The sequence below is a fragment of the Eptatretus burgeri genome, chromosome 2 (genome assembly GCF_056783735.1).
Source record: "Eptatretus burgeri isolate ZD-2024b chromosome 2, Ebu_testis_v1, whole genome shotgun sequence".
Classification (NCBI taxonomy): Eukaryota; Metazoa; Chordata; class Myxini; order Myxiniformes; family Myxinidae; genus Eptatretus; species Eptatretus burgeri.
The window spans coordinates 91,540,541-91,557,318 of record NC_140962.1 but is presented as its reverse complement, the minus strand read 5'-3'; positions in this window follow the sequence as shown (position 1 = coordinate 91,557,318).

Below are 16,778 nucleotides of genomic sequence, written 5' to 3'. Positions count from 1 at the left end.
GAATAGATTGACGAGCCCCCTCCCCGTCCATCAAAGTGATGGACACGTCCGCAGTGAGTTCCATCTCAATTTCACCAACAAAGGAAATGAGGAAAGTATTTTTTACCAACATTGAACATTACAAGGTCAAGAATGGTTGCTTCCACATGTGGAATCCAGAGCCCGAGCAATCGGAAAGTCCCCTTGAAGGCAAGGGATCATGAAAATATAACCAAGACCATGAAAGGAATAGATTAACGAGCCCCCTCCCCGCCCGTCAAAGTGATGGACACATCGAAAGTGACCTTTCCATCTCCATTTCACCAACAAAGGAAATGAATGAAGTATATTTACCTTCCTTGAACCTCTTTATGTCAAGAATCGTTGCTTCCATATGTGGAATCCAGAGCCCGAGTAATCGGAAATTACACTTGAAGGCAATGGATCATGAAAATATAACCAAGACCATGAAAGGAAAAGATTGACGAGCCCCCTCCCTGCCCGTCAAAGTGATGGACACATCGAAAGTGACCTCTCCGTCTCCATTTCACCAATAAAGGAAATGAATGAAGAATTTTTACCTCCCTTGAACCTTTTAATGTCAAGAATGGTTGCTTCTATTTGTGGAATCCAGAGCCCGAGCAATCGGAAAGCACCTTTTAAGGCAATGGATCATGAAAATATAATGAAGCCCATGAAAGGAATAGATTGACGAGCCCCCTCCCCACCCGACAAAGAGATGGACACTTCCGCAGTGAGTTCCATCTCCATTTCACCAACAAAGGAAATGAATGAAGTATATTTTCCTTCCTCGAACCTCTGAAGGTCAAGAATGGTTGCTTCCACGTGTGGAATCCAGAGCCCGACCAATCGGAAAGTCCCCTTGAAGGCAATGGATCATGAAAATATAACCAAGACCATTAAAGGAATAGATTGACGAGCCCCCTCCCTGCCCGTCAAAGTGATGGACACATTGAAAGTGACCTTTCCATCTCCATTTCACCAACAAAGGAAATGAATGAAGTATATTTACGTTCATTGAACTTCTTAAGGTCAAGAATGGTTGCTTCCACGTGTGGAATCCAGAGTCCGAGCAATCGCAAAGTACCCTTGAAGGCAATGGATCATGAAAATAAAACGAAGCCCCTGAAAGGAATAGATTGACGAGCCCCCTCCCCGTCCGTCAAAGTGATGGACACATCGAAAGTGACCTCTCCATCTCCATTTCACCAACAAAGGAAATAAATGAAGTATATTTACCTTCCATGAACCTCTTAATGTCAAGAATGTTTGCTTCCACGTGTGCAATCCAGAACCCGAGCAATCGGAAAGTACCCTTGAAGGCAATGGATCATGAAAATATAACGAAGGCGATGAAAGGAATAGATTGACGAGCCCCCTCCCCGCCGGTCAAAGTGATGGACACATCGAAAGTGACCTCTCCATCTCCATTTCACCAACAAAGGAAATTAATGAAGTATATTTACCTTCCTTGAACCTCTTAAGGTCAAGAATGGTTGCTTCCACGTGTGGAATCCAGAGCCCGAGCAATCGGAAAGTACCCTTGAAGGCAATGGATCATGAAAATATAACCAAGACCATGAAAGGAATAGCTTTAAGAGCCCCCTCCACGCACATCAAAGTGATGGACACGTCCGCAGTGAGTTCCATCTCCATTTCACCAACAAAGGAAATGAGGAAAGTATTTTTTTACCAACATTGAACATTACAAGGTCAAGAATGGTTGCTTCCACGTGTGGAATCCACAGCCCGAGCAATTGGAAAGTACCCTTGAAGGCAATGGATCATGAAAATATAACCAAGACCATGAAAGGAATAGATTAACGAGCCCCCTCCCCACCCGTCAAAGTGATGGACACATCGAAAGTGACCTTTCCATCTCCATTTCACCAACAAAGGAAATGAATGAAGAATATTTACCTTCCTTGAACCTCTTTATGTCAAGAATCGTTGCTTCCATATGTGGAATCCAGAGCCCGAGCAATCGGAAAGTACACTTGAAGGCAATGGATCATGAAAATACAACCAAGACCATGAAAGGAAAAGATTGACGAGCCCCCTCCCCGCCAGTCAAAGTGATGGACACATCGAAAGTGACGTTTCCATCTCCATTTCACCAACAAAGGAAATGAATGAAGTAGATTTACCTTCCTTGAACCTTTTATTGTCAAGAATGGTTGCTTCCATTTGTGGAATCCAGAGCCCGAGCAATCGGAAAGCACCTTTTAAGGCAATGCATCATGAAAATATAACGAAGGCCATGAAAGGAATAGATTGACGAGCCCCCTCTCAACCCGACAAAGAGATGGACACTTCCGCAGTGAGTTCCATCTCCATTTCACCAACAAAGGAAATGAATGAAGTCTATTTTCCTTCCTCGAACCTCTGAAGGTCAAGAATGGTTGCTTCCACGTGTGGAATCCAGAGCCCGACCAATCGGAAAGTCCCCTTGAAGGCCATGGATCATAAAAATATAACCAAGACCATGAAAGGAATAGATTGACGAGCCCCCTCCCCGCTCGTCAAAGTGATGGACACATCGAAAGTGACCTTTCCATCTCCATTTCACCAACAAAGGAAATGAATGAAGTATATTTACCTTCCTTGAACCTCTTAATGTCAAGAATGGTTGCTTCCACATGTGGAATCCAGAGTCCGAGCAATCGTAAAGTACCCTTGAAGGCAATGGATCATGAAAATATAACCAAGACCATGAAAGGAATAGATTGACGAGCCCCCTCCCCGCACGTCAAAGTGATGGACACATCGAAAGTGACCTCTCCATCTCCATTTCACCAACAAAGGAAATGAATGAAGTATATTTACCTTCCTTGAACCTCTAAATGTCAAGAATGGTTGCTACCATATGTGGAATCCAGAGCTCGAGCAATCGGAAAGTACCCTTGAAGGCAATGGATCACGAAAATGTAACCAAGACCATGAAAGGAATAGAATGACGAGCCCCCTCCCCGCCCGTCAAAGTGATGGACACATCGAAAGTGACCTCTCCATCTCCATTTCACCAACAAAGGAAATGAATGAAGTATTTTTACCGACATTGAACCTCTAAATGTCAAGAAAGGTTGCTTCCATATGTGGAATCCAGAGCTCGAGCAATCGGAATGTACCCTTGAAGGAAATGGATCATGAAAATATAACGAAGCCCATGAAAGGAATAGATTGACGAGCCGCCTGACCTCCACGCACATCAAAGTGATGGACATGTTCGCAGTGAGTTCCATCTCCATTTCACAAAAAGGAAATGAGGAAAGTATTTTTTACTAACATTGAACATCACAAGGTCAAGAATGGTTGCTTCCACGTGTGGAATCCAGAGCCCGATCAATCGGAAAGTACCCTTGAAGGCAATGGATCATGAAATTATAACCAAGACCATGAAAGGAATAGATTGATGAGCCCCCTCCCCGCCCGTCAAAGTGATGGACACATTGAAAGTGACCTCTCTATCTCCATTTCACCAACAACGGAAATGAATGAAGTATTTTTACCCACATTGAACCTCTAAATGTCAAGAATGGTTGCTTCCATATGTGGAATCCAGAGCTCGAGCAATCGGAAAGTACCCTTGAAGGCAATGGATCACGAAAATGTAACCAAGACAATGAAAGGAATAGAATGACGAGCCCCCTCCCCGCACGTCAAAGTGATGGACACATCGAAAGTGACCTTTCCATCTCCATTTCACCAACAAAGGAAATGAATGAAGTATATTTACCTTCCTTGAACCTATTAATGTCAAGAATCGTTGCTTCTATATGTGGAATCTAGAGCCCGAGCAATCCGAAAGTACATTTGAAGGCAATGGATCAGGAAAATATAACGAAGCCCATGAAAGTAATAGATTGACGAGCCCCCTCCCCGCCCGTCAAAGTGATGGACACGTCCGCAGTGAGTTCCATCTCCATTTCACCAATAAATGAAATGAGGAAAGTCTTTTTTTACCAACATTGAACATTACAAGGTCAAGAATGGTTGCTTCCACGTGTGGAATCCAGAGCCCGAGCTATCGGAAAGAACCCTTGAAGGCAATGGATCATGAAATTATAACCAAGACCATGAAAGGAATAGATTGACGAGCCCCCTCCCCGTCCGTCAAAGTGATGGACACATCGAAAGTGACCTCTCCATCTCCATTTCACCAACAAAGGAAATAAATGAAGTATATTTACCTTCCTTGAACCTCTTAATGTCAAGAATGTTTGCTTCCACGTGTGGAATCCAGAGCCCGAGCAATCGGAAAGAACCCTTTAAGGAAATGGATCATGAAAATATAACGAAGCCCATGAAAGGAATAGATTGACGAGCCCCTCCCCGCCGGTCAAAGTGATGGACAGGTCCGCAGTGAGTTCCATCTCCATTTCACCAACAAAGGAAATGAATGAAGTATATTTTCCTTCCTCGAACCTCTGAAGGTCAAGAATGGTTGTTTCAACGTGTGGAATCCAGAGCCCGACCAATCGGAAAGTCCCCTTGAAGGCAATGGATCATGAAAATAAAACCAAGACCATGAAAGGAATAGATTGACGAGCCCCCTCCCCGCCCGTCAAAGTGATGGACACATCGAAAGTGACCTGTCCATCTCCATTTCACCAACAAAGGAAAGGAATGAAGTATATTTACCTTACTCGAACCTCTGAAGGTCAAGAATGGTTGCTTCCATGTGTGGAATCCAGAGCCCGACCAATCGGAAAGTACCCTTGAAGGCAATGGATCATGAAAATATAACCAAGACCATGAAAGGAATAGATTGACGAGCCTCCTCCCTGCCCCTCAAAGTGATGGACATATCGAAAGTGACCTTTCAATCTCCATTTCACCAACAAAGGAAATGAATGAAGTATATTTACCTTCCTTGAACTTCTTAAGGTCAAGAACGGTTGCTTCCACGTGTGGAATCCAGAGCCCGATCAATCGGAAAGTTCCCTTGAAGGCAATGGATCATGAAATTATAACCAATGCCATGAAAGGAATAGATTGATGAGCCCCCTCCCCGCCCGGCAAAGTGATGGACACATTGAAAGTGACCTTTCCATCTCCATTTCACCATCAACGGAAATGAATGAAGTATTTTTACCTACATTGAACCTCTAAATGTCAAGAATGGTTGCTTCCAGATGTGGAATCCAGAGCTCGAGCAATCGGAAAGTACCCTTGAAGGCAATGGATCACGAAAATGTAACCAAGACCATGAAAGGAATAGAATGACGAGCCCCCTCCCCGCCCGTCAAAGAGATGGACACATCGAAAGTGACTTCTCCATCTCCATTTCACCAACAAATGAAATTAATGAAGTATATTTACCTTCCTTGAACCTCTTAAGGTCAAGAATGGTTGCTTCCACGTGTGGAATCCAGAGCTCGAGCAATCGGAATGTACCCATGAAGGCAATGGATCACGAAAATGTAACCAAGACCATGAAAGGAATAGAATGACGAGCCTCCTCCCTGCCCGTCAAAGTGATGGACACATCGAAAGTGACCTCTCCATCTCCATATCACCAACAAAGGAAATGAATGAAGTATTTTTACCTTCCTTGAACCTCGAAATGTCAAGAATGGTTGCTTCCATATGTGGAATCCAGAGCACGAGCAATTGGAAAGCACCTTTGAAGGCAATGGATCATGAAAATATAACGAAGCCCATGAAAGGAATAGATTGACGAGCCGCCTGACCTCCTGTCAAAGTGATGGACACTTCCGCAGTGAGTTCCATCTCCATTTCACCAACAAAGGAAATGAGTGAAGTATTTTTACCAACCTTAAATATCATACAGTCAAGAATGGTTGCATCCACGTGTGGAATCCAGAGACGGAGCAATAAGAAAGTACCCTTGAAGGCAATGGATCATGAAAATATAACCAAGACCATGAAAGGAATAGATTGACGAGCCCCCTCCCCACCCGTCAAAGTGATGGACACATCGAAAGTGACCTCTCCATCTCCATTTCACCAACAAAGGAAATTAATGAAGTATATTTACCTTCCTTGAACCTCTTAAGGTCAAGAATGGTTGCTTCCACGTGTGGAATCCAGAGCCCGAGCAATCGGAAAGTACCCTTGAAGGCAATGGATCATGAAAATATAACAAAGACCATGAAAGGAATAGCTTTACGAGCCCCCTCCACGCACATCAAAGTGATGGACATGTTCGCAGTGAGTTCCATCTCCATTTCACAAAAAGGAAATGAGGAAAGTATTTTTTACTAACATTGAACATCACAAGGTCAAGAATGGTTGCTTCCACGTGTGGAATCCAGAGCCCGAGCAATCGGAAAGTCCCCTTGAAGGCAAGGGATCATGAAAATATAACCAAGACCATGAAAGGAATAGATTGACGAGCCTCCTCCCCGCACATCAAAGTGATGGACACGTCCGCAGTGAGTTCCATCTCAATTTCACCAACAAAGGAAATGAGGAAAGTATTTTTTACCAACATTGAACATTACAAGGTCAAGAATGGTTGCTTCCACGTGTGGAATCCACAGCCCGAGCAATTGGAATGTACCCTTGAAGGCAATGGATCATGAAAATATAACCAAGACCATGAAAGGAATAGATTAACGAGCCCCCTCCCCGCCCGTCAAAGTGATGGACACATCGAAAGTGACCTTTCCATCTCCATTTCACCAACAAAGGAAATGAATGAAGTATATTTACCTTCCTTGAACGTCTTTATGTCAAGAATCGTTGCTTCCATATGTGGAATCCAGAGCCCGAGCAATCGGAAAGTACACTTGAAGGCAATGGATCATGAAAATATAACCAAGACCATGAAAGGAAAAGATTGACGAGCCCCCTCCCCGCCCGTCAAAGTGATGGACACATCGAAAGTGACCTCTCCATCTCCATTTCACCAATAAAGGAAATGAATGAAGTATTTTTCCCTCCCTTGAACCTTTTAATGTCAAGAATGGTTGCTTCCATTTGTGGAATCCAGAGCCCGAGCAATCGGAAAGCACCTTTTAAGGCAATGGATCATGAAAATATAATGAAGCCCATGAAAGGAATAGATTGACGAGCCCCCTCCCCACCCGACAAAGAGATGGACACTTCCGCAGTGAGTTCCATCTCCATTTCACCAACAAAGGAAATGAATGAAGTATATTTTCCTTCCTCGAACCTCTGAAGGTCAAGAATGGTTGCTTCCACGTGTGGAATCCAGAGCCCGACCAATCGGAAAGTCCCCTTGAAGGCAATGGATCATGAAAATATAACCAAGACCATTAAAGGAATAGATTGACGAGCCCCCTCCCTGCCCGTCAAAGTGATGGACACATTGAAAGTGACCTTTCCATCTCCATTTCACCAACAAAGGAAATGAATGAAGTATATTTACGTTCATTGAACTTCTTAAGGTCAAGAATGGTTGCTTCCACGTGTGGAATCCAGAGTCCGAGCAATCGCAAAGTACCCTTGAAGGCAATGGATCATGAAAATAAAACGAAGCCCCTGAAAGGAATAGATTGACGAGCCCCCTCCCCGTCCGTCAAAGTGATGGACACATCGAAAGTGACCTCTCCATCTCCATTTCACCAACAAAGGAAATAAATGAAGTATATTTACCTTCCATGAACCTCTTAATGTCAAGAATGTTTGCTTCCACGTGTGCAATCCAGAACCCGAGCAATCGGAAAGTACCCTTGAAGGCAATGGATCATGAAAATATAACGAAGGCGATGAAAGGAATAGATTGACGAGCCCCCTCCCCGCCGGTCAAAGTGATGGACACATCGAAAGTGACCTCTCCATCTCCATTTCACCAACAAAGGAAATTAATGAAGTATATTTACCTTCCTTGAACCTCTTAAGGTCAAGAATGGTTGCTTCCACGTGTGGAATCCAGAGCCCGAGCAATCGGAAAGTACCCTTGAAGGCAATGGATCATGAAAATATAACCAAGACCATGAAAGGAATAGCTTTAAGAGCCCCCTCCACGCACATCAAAGTGATGGACACGTCCGCAGTGAGTTCCATCTCCATTTCACCAACAAAGGAAATGAGGAAAGTATTTTTTTACCAACATTGAACATTACAAGGTCAAGAATGGTTGCTTCCACGTGTGGAATCCACAGCCCGAGCAATTGGAAAGTACCCTTGAAGGCAATGGATCATGAAAATATAACCAAGACCATGAAAGGAATAGATTAACGAGCCCCCTCCCCGCCCGTCAAAGTGATGGACACGTCCGCAGTGAGTTCCATCTCCAGTTCACCAAAAGGAAATGAGGAAAGTATTTTTTACTAACATTGAACATCACAAGGTCAAGAATGCTTGCTTCCACGTGTGGAATCCAGAGCCCCAGCAATCGGAAAGTACCCTTGAAGGCAATGGATCATGAAAATATAACGAAGCCCATGAAAGGAATAGATTGACGAGCCCCCTCCCCGCCCGTCAAAGTGATGGACACATCGAAAGTGACCTCTCCATCTCCATTTCACCAACAAAGGAAATGAATGAAGTATATTTACCTTCCTTGAACCTCTTAATGTCAAGAATGGTTGCTTCCACATGTGGAATCCAGAGTCCGAGCAATCGCAAAGTACCCTTGAAGGCAATGGATCATGAAAATATAACGAAGCCCATGAAAGGAATAGATTGACGAGCCCCCTCCCCGCCCGTCAAAGTGATGGACACATCGAAAGTGACCTCTCCATCTCCATTTCACCAACAAAGGAAATGAATGAAGTATATTTACCTTCCTTGAACCTCTCTTAAGGTCAAGAACGGTTGCTTCCACGTGTGGAATCCAGAGCCCGATCAATCGGAAAGTACCCTTGAAGGCAATGGATCATGAAATTATAACCAAGACCATGAAAGGAATAGATTGATGAGCCCCCTCCCCGCCCGTCAAAGTGATGGACACATCGAAAATGACCTTTCCATCTCCATTTCACCAACAAAGGAAATGAATGAAGTATTTTTACCCACATTGAACCTCTAAATGTCAAGAATGGTTGCTTCCATATGTGGAATCCAGAGCTCGAGCAATCGGAAAGTACCCTTGAAGGCAATGGATCATGAAAATATAACCAAGCCCATGAAAGGAATAGATTGACGAGCCCCCTCCCCGCCCGTCAAAGTGATGGACACATCGAAAGTGACCTCTCCATCTCCATTTCACCAACAAAGGAAATGAATGAAGTATATTTACCTTCCTTGAACCTCTCTTAAGGTCAAGAATGGTTGCTTCCACGTGTGGAATCCAGAGCCCGATCAATCGGAAAGTACCCTTGAAGGCAATGGATCATGAAATTATAACCAAGACCATGAAAGGAATAGATTGATGAGCCCCCTCCCCGCCCGTCAAAGTGATGGACACATTGAAAGTGACCTCTCTATCTCCATTTCACCAACAACGGAAATGAATGAAGTATATTTTCCTTCCTCGAACCTCTGAAGTTCAAGAATGGTTGCTTCCATGTGTGGAATCCAGAGCACGACTAATCGGAAAGTACCCTTGAAGGCAATGGATCATGAAAATATAACCAAGACCATGAAAGGAATAGATTGACGAGCCTCCTCCCTGCCTCTCAAAGTGAAGGACACGTCCGCAGAGAGTTCCATCTCCACTTCACCAACAAAGGAAATGAGGGAAGTATATTTACCTTCCTTGAACATCACAAGGTCAAGAATGGTTGCTTCCACGTGTGGAATCCAGAGCCCCAGCAATCGGAAAGTACCCTTGAAGGCAATGGATCATGAAAATATAACGAAGCCCATGAAAGGAATAGATTGACGAGCCCCCTCCCCGCCCGTCAAAGTGATGGACACATCGAAAGTGACCTCTCCATCTCCATTTCACCAACAAAGGAACTGTATGAAGTATTTTTACCTTCCTTGAACCTCTTAATGTCAAGAATGGTTGCATCCACGTGTGGAATCCAGAGCCCGACCAATCGGAAAGTCCCCTTGAAGGCAATGGATCATGAAAATATAACCAAGACCATGAAAGGAATAGATTGACGAGCCCCCTCCCCGCCCGTCAAAGTGATGGACACATCGAAAGTGACCTCTCCATCTCCATTTCACCAACAAAGGAAATGAATGAAGTATATTTACCTTCCTTGAACCTCTTAAGGTCAAGAATGGTTGCTTCCACGTGTGGAATCCAGAGCCCGAGCAATCGGAAAGTACCCTTGAAGGCAATGGATCATGAAAATATTACCAAGACCATGAAAGGAATAGATTGACGAGCCCCCTCCCCGCCGGTCAAAGTGATGGACAGGTCCGCAGTGAGTTCCATCTCCATTTCACCAACAAAGGAAATAAGGAAAGTATTTTTTACCAACATTGAACATTACAAGGTCAAGAATGGTTGCTTCCACGTGTGGAATCCAGAGCCCGACCAATCGGAACGTCCCCTTGAAGGCAATGGATCATGAAAATATAACCAAGACCATGAAAGGAATAGATTGACGAGCCCCCTCCCCGCCCGTCAAAGTGATGGACACATCGAAAGTGACCTTTCCATCTCCATTTCACCAACAAAGGAAATGAATGAAGTATTTTTACCTCCCTTGAACCTTTTAATGTCAAGAATGGTTGCTTCCATATGTGGAATCCAGAGCCCGAGCAATCGGAAAGTACACTTGAAGGCAATGGATCATGAAAATATAACCAAGACCATGAAAGGAAAAGATTGACGAGCCCCCTCCCCGCCCGTCAAAGTGATGGACACATCGAAAGTGACCTCTCCATCTCCATTTCACCAATAAAGGAAATGAATGAAGTATTTTTCCCTCCCTTGAACCTTTTAATGTCAAGAATGGTTGCTTCCATTTGTGGAATCCAGAGCCCGAGCAATCGGAAAGCACCTTTTAAGGCAATGGATCATGAAAATATAATGAAGCCCATGAAAGGAATAGATTGACGAGCCCCCTCCCCGCCGGTCAAAGTGATGGACAGGTCCGCAGTGACCTTTCCATCTCCATTTCACCAACAAAGGAAAGGAATGAAGTATATTTTCCTTCCTCGAACCTCCGAAGGTCAAGAATGGTTGCTTCCACGTGTGGAATCCAGAGCCCAACCAAACAAAAAGTCCCCTTGAAGGCAATGAATCATGAAAATACAACCAACACCATGACTGGAATAGATTGACGAGCCCACTCCCCGCCCGTCAAAGTGATGGACACATCGAAAGTGACCTTTCCATCTCCATTTCACCAACAAAGGAAAGGAATGAAGTATATTTACCTGACTCGAACCTCTGAAGGTCAAGAATGGTTGATTCCACGTGTGGAATCCAGAGTCCCGACCAATCGGAAAGTACCATTGAAGGCAATGGATCATGAAAATATAACCAAGACAATGAAAGGAATAGATTGACGAGCCCCCTCCCTGCCCGTCAAAGTGATGGACACATTGAAAGTGACCTTTCCATCTCCATTTCACCATCAACGGAAATGAATGAAGTATATTTACCTTCCTTGAACCTCTTAAGGTCAAGAATGGTTGCTTCCACGTGTGGAATCCAGAGCTCGAGCAATCGGAATGTACCCATGAAGGCAATGGATCACGAAAATGTAACCAAGACCATGAAAGGAATAGAATGACGAGCCCCCTCCTCGCCCGTCAAAGTGATGGACACATCGAAAGTGACCTCTCCATCTCCATATCACCAACAAAGGAAATGAATGAAGTATTTTTACCTTCCTTGAACCTCGAAATGTCAAGAATGGTTGCTTCCATATGTGGAATCCAGAGCACGAGCAATCGGAAAGCACCTTTGAAGGCAATGGATCATGAAAATATAACGAAGCCCATGAAAGGAATAGATTGACGAGCCGCCTGACCTCCTGTCAAAGTGATGGACACTTCCGCAGTGAGTTCCATCTCCATTTCACCAACAAAGGAAATGAGTGAAGTATTTTTACCAACCTTAAATATCATACAGTCAAGAATGGTTGCATCCACGTGTGGAATCCAGAGACGGAGCAATAAGAAAGTACCCTTGAAGGCAATGGATCATGAAAATATAACCAAGACCATGAAAGGAATAGATTGACGAGCCCCCGCCCCACCCGTCAAAGTGATGGACACATCGAAAGTGACCTCTCCATCTCCATTTCACCAACAAAAGAAATTAATGAAGTATATTTACCTTCCTTGAACCTCTTAAGGTCAAGAATGGTTGCTTCCACGTGTGGAATCCAGAGCCCGAGCAATCGGAAAGTACCCTTGAAGGCAATGGATCACGAAAATGTAACCAAGACAATGAAAGGAATAGAATGATGAGCCCCCTCCCAGCACGTCAAAGTGATGGACACATCGAAAATGACCTTTCCATCTCCATTTCACCAACAAAGGAAATGAATGAAGTATATTTACCTTCCTTGAACCTCTCTTAAGGTCAAGAACGGTTGCTTCCACGTGTGGAATCCAGAGCCCGACCAATCGGAAAGTCCCCTTGAAGGCAATGGATCATGAAAATATAACCAAGACCATTAAAGGAATAGATTGACGAGCCCCCTCCCTGTCCGTCAAAGTGATGGACACGTCCGCAGTGAGTTCCATCTCAATTTCACCAACAATGGAAATGAATGAAGTATATTTACCTTCCTTGAACCTCTTAATGTCAAGAATGGTTGCTTCCACATGTGGAATCCAGAGCCCGAGCAATCGGAAAGTACCCTTGAAGGCAATGGATCATGAAAATATAACCAAGACCATGAAAGGAATAGATTGACGAGCCCCCTCCCCGCCCATCAAAGTGATGGACACATCGAAAGTGACCTCTCCATCTCCATTTCACCAACAAAGGAAATAAATGAAGTATATTTACCTTCCTTGAACCTCTTAATGTCAAGAATGTTTGCTTCCACGTGTGGAATCCAGAGCCCGAGCAATCGGAAAGAACCCTTTAAGGAAATGGATCATGAAAATATAACGAAGCCCATGAAAGGAATAGATTGACGAGCCCCCTCCCCGCCGGTCAAAGTGATGGACAGGTCCGCAGTGAGTTCCATCTCCATTTCACCAACAAAGGAAATGAATGAAGTATATTTTCCTTCCTCGAACCTCTGAAGGTCAAGAATGGTTGTTTCAACGTGTGGAATCCAGAGCCCGACCAATCGGAAAGTCCCCTTGAAGGCAATGGATCATGAAAATAAAACCAAGACCATGAAAGGAATAGATTGACGAGCCCCCTCCCCGCCCGTCAAAGTGATGGACACATCGAAAGTGACCTGTCCATCTCCATTTCACCAACAAAGGAAAGGAATGAAGTATATTTACCTTACTCGAACCTCTGAAGGTCAAGAATGGTTGCTTCCATGTGTGGAATCCAGAGCCCGACTAATCGGAAAGTACCCTTGAAGGCAATGGATCATGAAAATATTACCAAGACCATGAAAGGAATAGATTGACGAGCCCCCTCCCCGCCGGTCAAAGTGATGGACACATCGAAAGTGACCTGTCCATCTCCATTTCACCAACAAAGGAAATGAATGAAGTATATTTACCTTCCTTGAACTTCTTAAGGTCAAGAACGGTTGCTTCCACGTGTGGAATCCAGAGCCCGATCAATCGGAAAGTTCCCTTGAAGGCAATGGATCATGAAATTATAACCAAGACCATAAAAGGAATAGATTGATGAGCCCCCTCCCCGCCCGGCAAAGTGATGGACACATTGAAAGTGACCTTTCCATCTCCATTTCACCATCAACGGAAATGAATGAAGTATTTTTACCTACATTGAACCTCTAAATGTCAAGAATGGTTGCTTCCAGATGTGGAATCCAGAGCTCGAGCAATCGGAAAGTACCCTTGAAGGCAATGGATCACGAAAATGTAACCAAGACCATGAAAGGAATAGAATGACGAGCCCCTTCCCCGCCCGTCAAAGAGATGGACACATCGAAAGTGACTTCTCCATCTCCATTTCACCAACAAATGAAATTAATGAAGTATATTTACCTTCCTTGAACCTCTTAAGGTCAAGAATGGTTGCTTCCACGTGTGGAATCCAGAGCTCGAGCAATCGGAATGTACCCATGAAGGCAATGGATCACGAAAATGTAACCAAGACCATGAAAGGAATAGAATGACGAGCCCCCTCCCCGCCCGTCAAAGTGATGGACACATCGAAAGTGACCTCTCCATCTCCATATCACCAACAAAGGAAATGAATGAAGTATTTTTACCTTCCTTGAACCTCGAAATGTCAAGAATGGTTGCTTCCATATGTGGAATCCAGAGCACGAGCAATCGGAAAGCACCTTTGAAGGCAATGGAGCATGAAAATATAACGAAGCCCATGAAAGGAATAGATTGACGAGCCGCCTGACCTCCTGTCAAAGTGATGGACACTTCCGCAGTGAGTTCCATCTCCATTTCACCAACAAAGGAAATGAGTGAAGTATTTTTACCAACCTTAAATATCATACAGTCAAGAATGGTTGCATCCACGTGTGGAATCCAGAGACGGAGCAATAAGAAAGTACCCTTGAAGGCAATGGATCATGAAAATATAACCAAGACCATGAAAGGAATAGATTGACGAGCCCCCTCCCCACCCGTCAAAGTGATGGACACATCGAAAGTGACCTCTCCATCTCCATTTCACCAACAAAGGAAATTAATGAAGTATATTTACCTTCCTTGAACCTCTTAAGGTCAAGAATGGTTGCTTCCACGTGTGGAATCCAGAGCCCGAGCAATCGGAAAGTACCCTTGAAGGCAATGGATCATGAAAATATAACAAAGACCATGAAAGGAATAGCTTTACGAGCCCCCTCCACGCACATCAAAGTGATGGACATGTTCGCAGTGAGTTCCATCTCCATTTCACAAAAAGGAAATGAGGAAAGTATTTTTTACTAACATTGAACATCACAAGGTCAAGAATGGTTGCTTCCACGTGTGGAATCCAGAGCCCGAGCAATCGGAAAGTCCCCTTGAAGGCAAGGGATCATGAAAATATAACCAAGACCATGAAAGGAATAGATTGACGAGCCCCCTCCCCACCCGGCAAAGAGATGGACACTTCCGCAGTGAGTTCCATCTCCATTTCACCAACAAAGGAAATGAGGAAAGTATTTTTTACTAACATTGAACATCACAAGGTCAAGAATGGTTGCTTCCACGTGTGGAATCCAGAGCCCGATCAATCGGAAAGTACCCTTGAAGGCAATGGATCATGAAATTATAACCAAGACCATGAAAGGAACAGAATGACGAGCCCCCTCCCCGCACGTCAAAGTGATGGACACATCGAAAGTGACCTTTCCATCTCCATTTCACCAACAAAGGAAATGAATGAAGTATATTTACCTTCCTCGAACCTCTTTATGTCAAGAATCGTTGCTTCCATATGTGGAATCCAGAGTCCGAGCAATCGCAAAGTACCCTTGAAGGCAATGGATCATGAAAATATAACCAAGACCATGAAAGGAATAGATTGACGAGCCCCCTCCTCACCCGTCAAAGTGATGGACACATCGAAAGTGACCTCTCCATCTCCATTTCACCAACAAAGGAAATTAATGAAGTATATTTACCTTCCTTGAACCTCTTAAGGTCAAGAACGGTTGCTTCCACGTGTGGAATCCAAAGCCCGATCAATCGGAATGTACCCTTGAAGGCAATGGGTCATGAAAATATAACCAAGACCTTGAAAGGAACAGCTTGAAGAGTCCCCTCCCCGCCCGTCAAAGTGATGGACACGTCCGCAGTGAGTTCCATCTCCATTTCACCAACAAAGGAAATGAATGAAGTATATTTTCCTTCCTCGAACCTCCGAAGGTCAAGAATGGTTGCTTCCACGTGTGGAATCCAGAGCCCGACCAATCGGAAAGTCCCCTTGAAGGCAATGGATCATGAAAATATAACCAAGACCATGAAAGGAATAGATTGACGAGCCCCCTCCCTGCCCGTCAAAGTGATGGACACATTGAAAGTGACCTTTCCATCTCCATTTCACCAACAAAGGAAATGAATGAAGTATATTTACGTTCATTGAACTTCTTAAGGTCAAGAATGGTTGCTTCCACGTGTGCAATCCAGAACCCGAGCAATTGGAAAGTACACTTGAAGGCAATGGATCCTGAAAATATAACCAAGACCATGAAAGGAATAGATTGACGAGCCCCCTCCCCGTCCGTCAAAGTGATGGACACATCGAAAGTGACCTCTCCATCTCCATTTCACCAACAAAGGAAATTAATGAAGTATATTTACCTTCCTTGAACCTCTTAAGGTCAAGAATGGTTGCTTCCACGTGTGGAATCCAGAGCCCGAGCAATCGGAAAGTACCCTTGAAGGCAATGGATCATGAAAATATAACCAAGACCATGAAAGGAATAGCTTTAAGAGCCCCCTCCACGCACATCAAAGTGATGGACACGTCCGCAGTGAGTTCCATCTCCATTTCACCAACAAAGGAAATGAGGAAAGTATTTTTTTACCAACATTGAACATTACAAGGTCAAGAATGGTTGCTTCCACGTGTGGAATCCACAGCCCGAGCAATTGGAAAGTACCCTTGAAGGCAATGGATCATGAAAATATAACCAAGACCATGAAAGGAATAGATTAACGAGCCCCCTCCCCGCCCGTCAAAGTGATGGACACATCGAAAGTGACCTTTCCATCTCCATTTCACCAACAAAGGAAATTAATGAAGTATATTTACCTTCCTTGAACATCTTAAGGTCAAGAATGGTTGCTTCCACGTGTGGAATCCAGAGCCCGAGCAATCGGAAAGTACCCTTGAAGGCAATGGATCATGAAAATATAACAAAGACCATGAAAGGAATAGA